The 16,081-nt window shown below is 32.5% G+C and overlaps 1 long non-coding RNA gene across 1 annotated transcript; it reads left to right on the forward strand.

Moving 5' to 3' along the window:
* The first annotated feature begins 1,608 nt into the window (after positions 1–1,608).
* On the forward strand, positions 1,609–15,109 carry LOC143057589 (uncharacterized). Its single transcript, XR_012972745.1, has 2 exons — positions 1,609–2,048; positions 4,497–15,109. It is a non-coding gene; the product is annotated as an uncharacterized LOC143057589 (long non-coding RNA).
* Positions 15,110–16,081: the final 972 nt, after the last annotated feature.

Here is a 16,081-nt window from a genome sequence, read left to right on the forward strand (position 1 = left end):
AAACAAAGAAATTAAAATGCATGATCAAACAACTGTCGGATGTAATTAAGTGTAATGGTTCTCAATAAAATATGTCAAGGCAAACGGCTGACAATCATTAAAAAAAATGATAACGACCCAGATTATCTTTCTTCTTTTAACTAAAGTTTTAGTCACACTCCTTACAGGTGGTTAGCTTTGTATTTGAAATAGATTTAAATAATGTTTTCTACATACAAAAAAGATGCTATAAATTATTAAAAATTGGACGAAATCTGTCTTTTTTGTGGTAAATTAGAGCCATGTTTTAAAATCTAAATTAAAATGTTTAGCTTCTGAGCGAATTTTTTTCCTACCTAACTTCGAGTACTCTCAGATCAGGTAATTGGTGTCTTTTTTGTTCGTAGGATATACAAATACCCGGCCACGTCCACTCTCTGGTTTGTTAGATGGCTGTTATTTGTATCCATCTCATGAGTTAATATAAAAAAGAAGATGTAGTATGATTGCCAATGAGACAACTCCCCACAAGAGACCAAATGACACAGAAATTAACAATTATAGGTAACCGTGGCCTTCAACAATGAGCAGAGCCCAAACCACATAGTCGGCTATAAAAGGCCACGAAATGACAAATATAAAACAATGCAAACGAGAAAACTAACGGCCTAATTAATGTAATCAAACCCCCCTAACCTGGGACAGTGTTGTAGCAAAGTCAGTACAACAGAAGAACGAACTGTAAAAATCAGTTGAAAAAGGTTTAACTCTTCTGATGGATACAAATAGAAATAAAGCTAACAAAAACAACGAGTGGAACAAAAACTTGAAATTACCCCACTTAATACTGATCTGAGAGTATTCGCAGTTAATGGCAGCTAGTTCAAAGCCAATAACAACTGAATAAAATAAATCATGTATCTAAGACTAAATCATCATGCAACTGTAAGCATTTTTTCAGGTGACAGCTTATATGTTACATCCCGCGCAACCCAAAACAAGCCTCCCTTTTCTGGGAACATTTTAACTAACAGTCGGAAGAAGACCACAAGTGAACATATTTCTATAACTCAGTTACCCTTCGGGTTTTAGCTTTATACATTGGATATATTCTGTCAACATTCACCAATATTTGAAATATTCAGCGACAAACATAATTAGTTATTTTGACCCTTGATGGGAATAGCAAATATTCTTATTATTCTATTATACAGAGGGGAACACAATTGATAAATGTGTATGCAGTGCTCTACATCATAATCGTTAATTGTTATACAACATAAATATAATCGTTTAGAGGCAGAACAATCCGATACTAGAACAGGTTTGCATATTTTTATCTAATAGGTTAATTAATTCTTTGATCATTATCCAGTACATATAAACTATGATGAATGAATTGTATAATCATTTATATAATTATAAATTTTACGAGTAGTACGTACTAGACTGAAGAAGTACAGTGTGCCAATTGTTACGCTCTGTTTCGGTTGCATTAATCAGTACATGCACTCTGTAAACTTGTTTTCTTTCCGAATCATAATTAGGTAACTAAACAAATATTGATCTAGATTATTTTATTATGATTTAAATGATCGGGATCTTAAGGTGAACGGTTAAAAAACCCACACTATTATACTTGCAGACGTTCGTTATGTAACTTCAATTTCTAGTCAGACCGATCAATGAAATACTATTAAGTTCAACGAACGGTCATGAGTGGATATTTTTTTTAAGTAAGTCTTGACGACGTCATTCAGTAGTGAAGAGATTTTAACAATAACAGGAATCCGCTCCGACCACTGATGAAATATATGTCTCAGAGATCATGATTCAGAATCTACCCTGAATCATACATAAATTTTATAAATAAACACAATTTAGTAAATATAGCTATGACGAAAACTTGGCAAACGTTCAATTTGACCTGATTCATTATAATTGTGAATTACGCAGTTCTATAGTTCCAATAAAAGACTTTGACCATAACAAACATCGGAAAGCAAGATTTCTGGGAGATGGATATACAGAAGTGTCATTTAATGTAACTTGTCTACAGGTACAACCAGGTAAGTCATTTTATACTATTTGATTACATATGTGAGGACACGTGTTTTTGCTTTTGTTTTTATCTTTGAAGTTATATATTGCGTATTGCCAAAATTATCTGTTTCCTTCAATAAAAACATATTTTATATATGAATTTGTCAATAAACATGATTTAATTTTAACGACCACTGAAGCATGTATCCTATTTTTCTTAAATATTGATAAAACGTGTGGCTTAGTATTTACGTAATTAACTGCAGATATGTCGTCATTAAATTGAAAACAGAAAAACTAAAGTGCAATTCACTTTTCAACAAATAAGATTTTATCTTTTTTTACGTGTTTGCTTCTGATTTTTTCTTCCTTTTCTGTTTTGTCTGTAATTCATAGTATTTAGATGCAGCGACACTCATGCTCTCTTTCTAGCATTCTATTACAAATATGTCACTGTGTGTTTCCCATGCTATCATTGATGTATATCCAGGGTCTATACAACTATATAAATCTGTGCTTACACATCTAAGGTCTATTTGAAATAGACAATGGACATAGTTTGTACGCCATTCTGAAGAGGTTCACAGCTCCCCTTGTTACATTGATATATAAGATTTAACAAATTGGTAGGCAGGCGACTGAGATTTTAATACTTTTAAGTAATATATATTAAAACATTGGCAAATGTATCGGCAACTAGAACCGAGAATCTAAAAATATTGTATGAGCATCCGGGAACAACAATCATATTATTGCATAAGATTCAGTTTTATTAAGTCGTCACAAAGTTTAAATACGTATCAACATTGAATGATTTAGATGAGACACCCAACGCACATCACACCGCGGTAAGACAAAGTCCGTCCGTCTGTCCGTTACATACTACCATACTGATCATGATTGCGTTTGTTGGAAAACTTTCATCCTTGTTAGATTTTATTATAATCATATCCACTTAACCATACTATAACTAATCGTTTAACAATTGAAGAATTTGTATGGAATATATACAAGTAGTTCATATCGATATGTCATTATAGTTTGGTTTTTTTTCGTGTAGTTGTTGTTGTTGTTGTTTTTGTTTTGTGTCTACTTTTCGTTGGTTTTCTGTTCTCGGGCTTCCGAGTGCATGTAATGATTTTGTGTGATCTATGAAACAACAAAACAGAGGAAGCTTTGTGTCTCTATAAAGTACTTTGAATTAAAACGCTCATATTTCTTGCTTATAAAATACACGTTCGTAATGTTTTCACAGATTATATACGAACGGAGACAACTAAAAAAAAAAGGCCAACCAAAAACCAATCTAACCACAACATACGAACGATAAATAGCCATGTTAATCTCTTGGTTGGTTAATGGGTTTCCTAGTACGCAATTAAAACCAAAAAAAAAAAAAATGGAACAATTTAGTCCTGTAAACCTCTTGGTTTGTTATGTGATTTACCTGTGCCCATTTTAATACTACAGGTGTCCACACAATATGTTACATTTCTAGAGTTATTTCGATCTGACAAGAATATCTTCGCACAACGCCTCCTCTTTACGGAAAAGCTACGCTTATCCAATATTTTCAAACCCATCCCTGCTATTACCATTCCTTGTTAAACTGGTATAAAATTTGATGATTCCAGGAAAATAGTATTATGTAACAACGGCACATTTATAGAAAAAAAGTTGAATAATTGAGTAGTTTCGTTAGCTAACTTATTGACTTTGTCTATCAAAGTAAATTTATCTGTCTGGTATATAGTAACTTGTAAAGAAGCAATCGATAGTATAACGCTATTAAACAATTACTGATTCCAGAATAAATTAAATACAAAGATATTCATATCAAAGTACAATTTTTCTCCAATGCTGTTATTCCCTGCAATGTTTCATAACAGCCAAGTTGTTTCTTCGAGTTTAATCCACAATGACAATGACAAATGTGTCTCAAAGAAATGTCAATTACAGTTCTATTTTAAATTACTTGGCATCTGTGACGCGGGAAAACTGAATTTCAAAATGCTGCAATGCAAAAGTTGGTTAATCATTCAATTTTGTGGTAAACGGTAAATAAAATTGGAAAGACAAGAAATAGAAGACAGTTATGTTCAGGTGTGCTAATTTAAATTTCACTATGTGTTCTTTGCAACGTGTCAAAAAGACTCTTTTGTCATCTACATGCACTTACATGAGTGACTGGAAATATACACACGAATATACATATAGATGACACTGTTTATTGTTTACGTCTACTGCGCGGTCTGCTCTATGATATGTCGTTCGATTTCTATTATTCACTCAATGTAAAAGACGAGAGTGGCATGATTAAAAGGTTAATATAAGTAAATTGCATTGACTACTTACTTATGCGAAGGTGAATACAGAGTTATGTTTAACAAAACAAGAGCGTTTTGATCAACACAAACATATATGATTGTTTGTTTGATTGTTTATTTGATATAAATATCTAACACCACTTTCAGGGATATTTGCTATATCATGGTGACCCAAATGTAGAACCTACACCTCTCTTTGGGTCAGAAACTTGGAGACTAATAGCTGCGTTTACTTAAACATTATTGGAATTAAGTGGCCAAACCATCATAAGAACCAACGAAATATAGAGGACAAGACAAACATCTGTAGAAAGATTGGACAAACTCTACATAAAACAACACAAATGTAACTAGACAGTCGTTAGATTCAAATCCTCAGGGCCATCATAAAAGAGGGCAAGCAAAAACCGTCTGGCGCAGAGATTTGGCATCTGATCTATAGAATATTGAGAAAACGTGGGAAGAGGCAAAGAAACTAGCAAAAGACATGAAAAGATGGAAAGCCAATGTGGTCGCCCTTAGTCCCCCATGGGACGAAGTGGATTAAGTCAAGTAGGTCATGGTGACAGCATTTTATCGGCAGTGGAAGCTATTGTTCCCGGAGAAAACAACGACCTTCAACAGAAAGTTTCTTGTCAACTACAAATGTACGAAGAAAGTCCCACTGAATACTAGTAAATGAATAAGGAAGGAGAAATGAGTACTAGTAAATTAAGACAGGAAGACTGAGTTTTAGAAGAACTACACATAGATGGGTTCTACGAGATTTAAACCGAATGACTAAGTATGCGCGTATATTTAAGCACTATTTGGCTTGTGTATACTAGTTTATATAGACAGCATGACTGAGTACTTTATTAAATAGATACATAGTCAGATTGATCGAGTCATAGTAGTAGTAGATTTATGTTGTAGCACTGAGTACTCGTAGACGTTTATAGTTGAGGATTGGTACTGTAAAATTCAGACATAAATACTGATTACTATCCGATTTAGTGAAGATGACCGAATACTACTAGATTAAGGTTGTAAGACAGAGTACAAGCAGACGTATGCAGAATGACTGATTACAAGAAGATTTAAGCAGAAATACTGAGTACTAGGAGATGTAGACAGTGTGATTGAATACTGATAGATTTAGGCATGAAGACTGAATACTCATGATACTAGACGATTTATGCAAAATTATTGACTTGAGTACTAGAAGATGTAAACAGGTGGTCTAAATACTACAGGATTTCTCAAGTAGTAGAAGATTCAGACATGAAGACTGAATGCTATGCAGAATATTCATGTAGGCGGACTGAGTACTTATAGAATCAAACAGAACACTAACCAAGTGCTAGTAGATTTGGATTGGAGAATTGGAGTACTAAACTATTTAGGGCTTCGATAAATCTCTTTGCTATGCATTGGAGACCAATATCTGGGACAGTTAGTGTCCGAGGAAAGAAAGGGTGTTATTATAAAAATTGGTAAAAATATGGCTAATCATATCGATGCAAAGTAGTTTTATTAAAAGATTTTTTTTCTAGATCAGAGAAAGGAGTGAATATCTAGTGCCAAGATTTCTATGTGAAGCAAGTTGGAGGGAATTCATTCACCATTAACAATGGATACTTTAGAATTATTTAAGCCTTAGTTTTTGCATAAACATAAAACCAGGATACTTTACACATTTATATTTTTTTACTATGTGATCTTCATTTTATAGGAACATTTACGTCATACCTTGGCGTATAATCGATGTTAATTTACGCAATAATTAGGTAGACATGAAGAGATTCCCATACTTTAAACATGTGTTGTTGTCTTTGATATCACATGATTTTTTCTTGTTGTTTTCTCATTAGATGACATAATAGTTTATTTTAACTCTAAATATATAAATATCAAACTAAGATAAAACGTGTTTTGGTAACGAACATACCAGTTTACATATAAAACAAGGGTACTAGGTTGGCGATACTTTACACATTTTTGCTATGTGATCTTTATTTTATTGCAACATTATGTCATTCTTGGCATACAACCAGTGACAATTTACACTATTATGACGTAGAACTGAAGAAATTGCCATAATTTAATCATGTGAATCAAGCATGTGCTTTTTTATTGATCTAACATGCATTTTTCTTGTTTGTTTTCTCATAAAAAGACTATATATTATTTAGATACATATGTTCTTAGATAAAGTGCATTTATGCTAACGAACATACCAGTTTACGTATGAAACCAGGGTACTAGGTTGACGATACTCTCATTTTTTTTGCTAAATGCATACTATACTTGGCGTATAACCAATTACAATTTACGCAACAATAAGTTACACATGATTTAACCAAGTGCGTATTTTGTCTTTCTTCCCCACCCCTTTCTTATAAAACAATTGTTTTTTGTATACATTTGCTCGACTCTTCAATAACAACAGGCTCTAGGTCAAGTTACTAGGTAATATGTGCTTCAATGAAGACATCAACGTTGTCACAACGTGTTTCCTTGCACATTGGAGGTTTGAAAGACTATACACAAAAATGGATCGAAAATTTAAAAGAAATGTACATTTGTACTATAAACCAACTTATTTTCGCGGATACATTATTTTCGCGGATACTTTATTTCGAGTTTAGCCCTTTCTAGCTCATTTCGAGGCGATTAAATTTCACGATTCTCAAATTTAATTGGTGTAGTTTAGTAAGGAAAAATCAAAGTTTTACATATTCGCGATATTTTTCTATTCGAGAAAGTAAATCACAAATATTAGTTGGTTTACAGTTGGTCTAACAGATTGGCGTCTTGTTATTAGACATGATAAAGTAACCCGATGGTTCCTCCTCTTTTAATATACCAAATACAAAGTATGTCAGTATCTAAACTTTATTTCCTCAAACAATCATTTTAATCAATTATTTACAAAAGTAAAATTACAACAACTGAACTCCGAGGAAAATTCAAAACGCAAAACCCTAATCAAATGGCAAAATCAAAATCCGAAACACTTCCAATATTTACAAGTTTAACCTTTTAGAAATGATAGACCAGGATTTCAATTTTGTATTTACGCTATAGACGCGTGTTTCGTCTACAAAAGACTCATCAGTGACGCTCGAATACTATAAAATGTTAAAAAGGGAAAATAAATTACGAAGTTTAAGAGCATTGAGGACCAAATCCTAAAAGTTTTACCAAATACAGCTAAGGTAATTTATTCCTGGGATAAAAAAACTCCTTAGTTTTGTGAAAATTTTTGTAACAGGAAATTTATAAATATGAGCATATAATTGATATTCATGTCAACACCGAAGTGCTGACTACTGGGCTGGTGATACCCTCGAGGACGAACCAGCAGTACCTTTTTAATAAACATGATAGATCTATACGATTCCTCTCCTTTACCTTAGTATGACAAACTCGCCATAGAAGTAAACTGATAATTCATTGTTCTACAAATGTTTAGAACGATATGTGTTATATTCCTCATGCATGGGGACCTTATTTAGTGAAGAAACAGTCTATAATACATTGATAATGTTTTAAGATTTAGATCTGGTATTCGTGAAATTCAACCCATCCCATATTGTTATCTTTTGACAGAAAACCATCTGCCCCACTTAAATTGTTCATGTATCTAAATTAAATCATGATACATTGTATAGTAATTTCCACACGAACTGCGCATTTTTGCGGTTAAACTTGTTTTGGAGTTAGAACATTACAGCGTAAACCCCGCTTGTCAGCAAGGGTGTTTAGATTCACCAAGCGTTATGGTCGTTTTCATTATATTAAATATTCTGTTAGAACAGTTTGATCTAAACTTTGGAAACTAATAATTTAATTATTAAATTTGTTGTTTTCGAAGAGTTGACATAACTGGAATATTTGTTAAAAATATTTAGAATGATTCCATACCTCATAATAGCATCGAATCACAATGGTCATATATAATCAGTCAGAACAAGCTTGAAAAATTACCAGATTTTATATATACATGGATTTTATGTTCTGTATTGATATATAATTGAGTGTATTGAATAATGTTTGTTCTTTGTTTTTGTGTTGATGACAATCCAGATTTTGGATTTTATATGACTTTATCTTTCATGATGTCAAATATTAAAAATGTTTTCTTTACCTTCACAGTCTGTCTAGACTTGGTGCTAATTTGAAGACGTAAAATGTTGTTGTTTTCTTTTTCTGCTATCATTATATACGGCATTTTATTAAAATTGCGCAGCGATTTTCATAAAGACTGGTATCCATTTAACCTTCTCCCAATTCCATGCTTTCATCATAATATAACAGGCAGTTAACTGGTAAACTGCAATAATTCAATGTTTGCCACATGACTTTTGTAAAATGGATAATTTGTCTTTTATAAGGCAATTAGTTGATGGTTGGTTTATTGTCGCTTGTCATGCTGTGTCCAGTATGAAGCACAATGTTATTGGTTTGAGGTAGTAGGTATAAATCTCAATGCTTAAATTATAAGCCTGGTACCTTTGATAACTATTAACACCACTGGGTCGATGCCACTGCTGGTTGACGTTTCGTCCCCGAGGGTATCACCAGCCCAGTAGTCAGCAATTCGGTGTTGACATGAATATAAATTATTTTGTCATTTATACTGTTTGCAAAAGTATGAATTATTCAAAATACTAAGGATTTTCAAATCCCAGGCATAGATTACCTTAGCCGTATTTGGCACAACTTTTTTTAATTTTCGGTCCACAATGTTCTTCAATTTTATACTTGTTTGGTTTTCTAACAACAAATGTATTTTGATTTAAGCGTCACTGATGAGTCTTATGAAGACGAAACGCGCGTAGGGCGTACTAATTTATAAGCCTGGTACCTTTGATAACTATTAGTCTTGTGAAATATTGATATCATTCAAAACCTTATCCTAAATTAACAAAATATGAATCTATTTTAATACCAAAACATTCATCAAAAAAATCCATAAAGTGTATTCCTTTGGTGGATTAACCTAATTAAAGAGAAATATGCGTCTACAAGACAGGATAACAATACTAGTACTTTGCCAAAACCATAAAACTGTTTAAAAATTACATAAACAGATTTTTGGAACCATGGATGTTATATTCATATAAAAACTGCATAGACAATTTTTTAAATGATAAATGACAAAATAATGTTCTACAGTTTAAAGAACCAAATTTCATAATTTTACGCATTAAATGTATGTATCGTGTTGTTTTGTTTTTATTACAACAGCACTGGTTTGATACCTTCTGGTAAACTATCAGTCCCCATGTGTATCATCAGCTCACGTGTCAGTATTCCGGAACAGACATGATTTATAACAAACCTTTCTAAACTTTTTCGTTTAGAAATTTTTAAATTACCAAGAAACTAAGGTTTTGATTCTCCCCAGCAAATTTGACCGTTGAAGGATTTGGCCAATATTTCAGATTCCTCTTGGTTATATTGCTCTTCTACTGTTTCGGATCTCATACATCCTTGGCTTTTTGATATGCGGCTTTGTGTTCCCCATGAAGTATATGTAAAAGACAACATAATTTTGAACGCATGAAATTTATAATTTACCAATTGTTTTATGACATTATAAAACATATGTAGTAAAACAGAAAATATTGTTACAGACTTATCACTTTAATAGAAAACCGTTTATGGTTACTTCAGGGGTAAAATTATGTAACAGTAGGTAGTAAATATATGATCAAAAGTACCTTAATCCATTACCTACATACACCGAGATTTGATAAACTACCAATGGAATCGAACGAATACCATACGCAGGGAGACCGGTTTGTCAACTGTAATATACAAATGAGGAAATGTGATTGCCAATCAAACAATTATCCACCAGTGGCAAAACAACGAGAATAAAGGCAACTGTAGTTCACCGTACCATGTAAAAAGTAAAACAACGAGAATGAAGGCAACTGTAGTTCACCGTACCATGTAAAAAGTAAAACAACGAGAATGAAGGCAACTGTAGTTCACCGTACCATGTAAAAAGTAAAACAACGAGAATGAAGGCAACTGTAGTTCATCGTACCATGTAAAAAGTAAAACAACGAGAATGAAGGCAACTGTAGTTCACCGTACCATGTAAAAAGTAAAACAACGAGAATAAAGGCAACTGTAGTTCACCGTACCATGTAAAAAGTAAAACAACGAGAATGAAGGCAACTGTAGTTCACCGTACCATGTAAAAAGTAAAACAACGAGAATGAAGGCAACTGTAGTTCATCGTACCATGTAAAAAGTAAATCAGCAAAAATACCGATCTTCAAGGAAAATTGGAAACACACCAAATTAGAAAACCAATGGCCTGATTTATGCTGAAACAATTAAACAAAACATGGCAGATAACAACAGACGATAAAAGCTGAATCACAGACTCCGGACATACAGACAGACACATCATGTGGTGGGCTTCGACACGTTTGTTAATCCTAAAACCTCCAACCTGAGCTGTGGTCAGTGACTGAACAGAACAAAATAAGAAAAAAGTGTAAAATAATCAGTCATGATTGTAATCCGACTAGATAAAATCGGATGAGTTTTCCCGAATGTTACGGGATGCACTTTACTGTCGGGGGTTCTTTGCCGACCTCAATGATATGTAGGAATCTGTTACGAACTTATACTACAGCGTTCAGGCAATAAAAGGACATTCCAGATCATGGAGGATAGAAATCTGATTTTTTTACCTTTCGTGTCCGCATTACAATTTTGATTTGATATAGCTGAATCTGTCACGACAAAGTCACGATTTTAATCCGACTAGACGAAATCGACTGCGTTTCTCTGAATGAAACGGGACGCACCTAACTGTCTGGACCCTTTTGTTTGAATTTTGGTAGCGTCATTTTAACTATTCTAGAGTTATGCCCCTTTTTAGATGGAAAAATTGCTGAATTTTTCGTTTCTTTTCTCTAACATAAGTCTGCCTCAACCAAATGTTATAAAACAACACAATACGTATTACCAAAAATTTACAAATTTGGGAAGCGTCGCTTTAAGTCCCGTGAGTATGATATTGTTCTATTTTATGTCATTATGATATATTTCTATTATAATTACAAAATACGCTGAACCATAAACGTCAAAATCATCCAATCGCGTAGTGGAATTAACTATTTGTGGATTCTTATGAATTCTATATATAACTTTTTGACTATTTTCAATCTCGGTCTATTTCTGAAATTTATTCTTACATACTTTTGATTTTTTAACACTAAATACTAATATTGCCTATGTAAATTTAAAATTGTTTGTATGCACATTGAACGACAAATCTATGTGACGTATAAAATTTTCTGACGTCAGACACACAAATCAATGAATGTGTTTGTAGATAGATGTTTTTGTGTTCTGTTAAATTGTTCCTTTTAAAATTGTTATACGATGATGACTGATGTACCCATATTTTGACTATTTTATTTATTGTGTCTGTTTAGTTAACGCATCAATGTAAATATAACGGAATTTGATGAGACTGTCATCAAAGTGAGAGGGTTAGCGCCATAAAACCAGGTTTTATCCACCATTTTCTACATTTGAAAATGCCTGTACCAATTCAGGAATATGACCGTTCTTGTCCATTCGTTTTTGATGCGTTTTGTTATTTGATTTTGCCATGTGATTATGGACTTTCCGAATTGATTTTCCTTTAATTTCAGTATTTTTGTGATTTTACTTTTAACTGTTCTTCAGAAACTTATGTTCGTTTATAATTGTATATGATATGCAAGCGGGTGCATCATCTATGTCCGATTGACACATTTCCCATTTGTATCACTTATCGTGTACTGACCCTGTTTGATCTCAAACGGGAGCAATAATCGACACTGTGTGAACGCCACTTATGAAACTTATCCCCAATGCTTATTACCAAAAAACTTAGATTAAGTACAAAATAAGATAATATCCCTTTTTCATGTTTAATACAAGCGGAGGCATCACCTGTGTCCCATGGACTTTGAAGAGTTGTAAACGAGTCATGTGTTTAGATTGAGATTAAACAAATATTCAAATTCAAATTGGATGAAACCCTAAGCAATAAGGCAATAATCAATACACCTGTAGGTACATGAGTGAGATTCCCGCGTTAGGAACAACGCTGTTAGGATCAATTTGCGATGACGTATACAACAGTTATGGTGTAAGCCCTATAACCTGTCGGAGACAGTTGTCACATATTTAGAAGATACTTAGGTGTAACGAAATGACGGTTGAAGTTATACATTGAAACATGTTTTGATACTATAAAGTTTGGTATCCAAATACAACCAATCCCATGCTTTTATCATCTTATGACAGACAGACATCTGGTTAACCGAAATAATTAATGCGTTCTAATTAAATCATGATACATGCATTAGATAATCCTAATACTATGTCGTCTGGCATTTTGATATATATTGCGCATTTCTTGTGGTTTAGGATGTTGTTTGTCGATATCGAGCTTGACAATTTATTACACACCTCTAAGCAATAGTAATTAAATTTATATTGATATTAGGATAAATTAGTTTGATAACCAAATTTGATTTTATTATACCATTTAAAATTGTGAATTTAATACACATCTTACATGTTGTCTTCTTTGATCACTGGACAGCATCATATGTAATGTAATGAAATGATGTCAAAATATTTTTCTCTCTGTTTATATGTTGATTTGAAGCGTGAAAGTTTGTGAAAAGTAGAACACCGTCAACATGTATAGTTTAACAAATAATCCATATCACTAATGACCATACTGCAGTTAATGTACCAGGCGATCATCTTCTTAAAACTATATATTAAACAGAATTTAAGCTGAGATCCACATATATAACCGAACCGTCAATAAACTGACATTAGGCCCTTAATTAATATGCTTGTCATATTATTTTGTTAACGTAGTCAAACAAACCAACATGTTTTCCTGTGATACTAAATATATATTTCCAAGCAATATTTATGCAACCGTTTACTAGCTTTGTTTTTGCTTGAATAGATTAAATTGAGAAAAGAAAGATCTTTTTGTACTTTACTTGAAATATTTGACCATATTATGCCATTTTACTGAAATCTTATTTATTATTCATGAAGTCACGGTATCAAAAATACTTAACGGACCACTTGACTGGTCCATTATACGAAACATTGACCGGCTTATGGTCAATAGATAGAAAGAAGACATTTTGAACGAACTATGATATTTCGTATTTTTCATAAAACGTGTTGTTTATTGTTTTGTTATTATTGTCATGTTAAAAGTCATGAAATTCTAATAAAATTTACTATATAACTTTTAATTATATATTCCCCAATATAGGCATACTATTGCAACACTTGTTGATGTCGCCACTACATGTATCATGTGATTTCTACCTACACACTACAGACTGTGACGTATTATCTAACAGCACGTATTGATTGTAAAATGACCTATTTTTTGTCATCATGTTATATATACGTGACGTGGTATTCTGAAATTGATAAAATCAACATATTAAATAAATGTTATTCATGTGTTGTTATTGGTGTATAAAATACATAAACTTTATGAAAGAATTTTAGTAAGCATTTGATATAAGCTACTTAAATGAAATAAATGTAATGTGTGTATCCGCAGTCACAAAGGTAAGTTCTTTCATAACATTACTTTAATTTAAATGATTTCATTCTTATGATTTAACCGTCGCTGTCATTATATTCATGATACATCTTGGAAAAATAACAATTATATTGAATGAAATTAACGCAGAATCCATCAAAATGTAACCCCTAGTTACCCCTTTAGACGTCACCATAACATCTGTTTCATTCATAAATGTACTCCATGAGCTTATGTTCACCAATCACGCTGATTGATGAATCCTTTAAAGAATGTATGAAGGGGTACTGGAGGTTTTCAATAACTATCTTAATTGTTAACATATCAATTTAGAGTTAATACTGTGAAACATTAATTCTACGTAAAATTTATCCTTATAAGATGTAAGTTATAACGGAGACAGTTCGAAGATCCAAATAGAATTTTGTCTAATATTTGTTCTATAAATTTCCCAGAAAATAATAATTTATCAACTTCAATGTTGCTATTACGTCATAAAGTTATGATGTTAAGAATGTATTCAATAACTGAATGTCTCAACAGATGAATAGTTTAAGACTAAAATAAATTTATTGGTAAAGAAGGCTTTCATAAATCATAGGAAGAATTGAATGAAATGAAATAAAACCGTTTAAATATTAAAACTAGAAAAGTTTAAGTGATGAATGTGTCATTCAACCCAATTGCTTTTGCGGCTTCTGTTGGATGGCACTATTTTGTGTGTTCGCACATTAACAAATGTTTCAATAAGGTTTTAGTAACTCTAAGTAATTGTTTGCCACAGTATTGCCAGTTTATTGTCGATTTCAACGCTCTCTTGTCTTTCTAATGTTTTGTATTGTATCAATACTCAATACTCAGCAAAGATACAACTTTAATATTTGGTATACCAGACGCGCCCACGTCGACATAAGACTCATCAGTGACATGGCAACCTTAACTGCATATAAACATTCATTCTTAAGAGGTCGATGTCGTCCGCATCTAGACTGCATCTTCAAGTGTTCAACTATTACAATCTATGTATTTGAGCCAAAGTTGCAGTGTGTTCTATTGTCTCACGTCCAGGAACTTACATATCCAACATAATCGTTTATAATTCATTACCCATGTTCAGGTCTAATATGTAGTTTGTATTTATAAATGTATCAAATATGAATGCGATGTATAGTTCTAATACTTGGTAAATATATAATTTAATTGCAAGTACTGTACCACCCATGCATTAATTGCTTAAGTGTTTAAGGTCATGTGTTTAGTAAAAACCTTCCGATTCAAATAAGAATATGTATAATTTTCAATAAGTACTCAGAAATCTAGAAAATTGTAATGGCGGATACAGCAAATCTTGAAGTGTGGTTCTTGGAATGATACGTGGGTGAGGTTAATATCAATGATCGTATCATAATTGCAAAGCGAAGTTAACTTTAACTTCATTTCTCCAAATTCATAAACGCATGCTTGTTTCTGTTGCATTTTGGTGGGTTTTTTTTTTGTTCCGTTGATTTCCCCTTGTAGTTGATGTGTTTCCCTCAGTTTTAGTCTGTTATCCGGACTTGTTTTCTCGCAATCTATTTATGACGTTTGAACAGCGGTATGCTACTGTTGTCTTTATTTATTGACCTCAATGGTGTAAAGTTCTGGTGGGTGGTGTAAATGTCTGATCGAAATTTATTTTTTAGATTGCTTAATTATACAGTAATCTCTAAAGTGTAGTGAAAAGTACCACAACTATGTTGTCGTCGTTGTATGTCCATGTTTAGTGGCGGATTTACAACATATTTGCTCAGTTATTCACGGAAACGTGTTCTCTTCCCTTTCTTTTATACATTTCATTTGTTTTCCAGTTGTTAATGGTTTTTGGTAACTGCTTGAAAAAAACGTATTTTCATTCGTATATTCTCAATCATGTTTGGATAATTGGATGTTAACAAATATAATGATAGCAGAGTTAGGATGAACTGTTCAAAATTAAAATGAATAATTCCTATGACTTCCGTATCACATCTATGGATTATCTTTTCAAAGCAAAAAACGTTTTCAGAATCTTCCAATTTACATATTGATATGTCGTTTATAATTAATTTTGCGACACAACTATAATTGCACTCCACAAACTAACTCATTGGCATCA

This window comes from Mytilus galloprovincialis, chromosome 13 (assembly GCF_965363235.1).
Source record: "Mytilus galloprovincialis chromosome 13, xbMytGall1.hap1.1, whole genome shotgun sequence".
Lineage (NCBI taxonomy): Eukaryota > Metazoa > Mollusca > Bivalvia > Mytilida > Mytilidae > Mytilus > Mytilus galloprovincialis.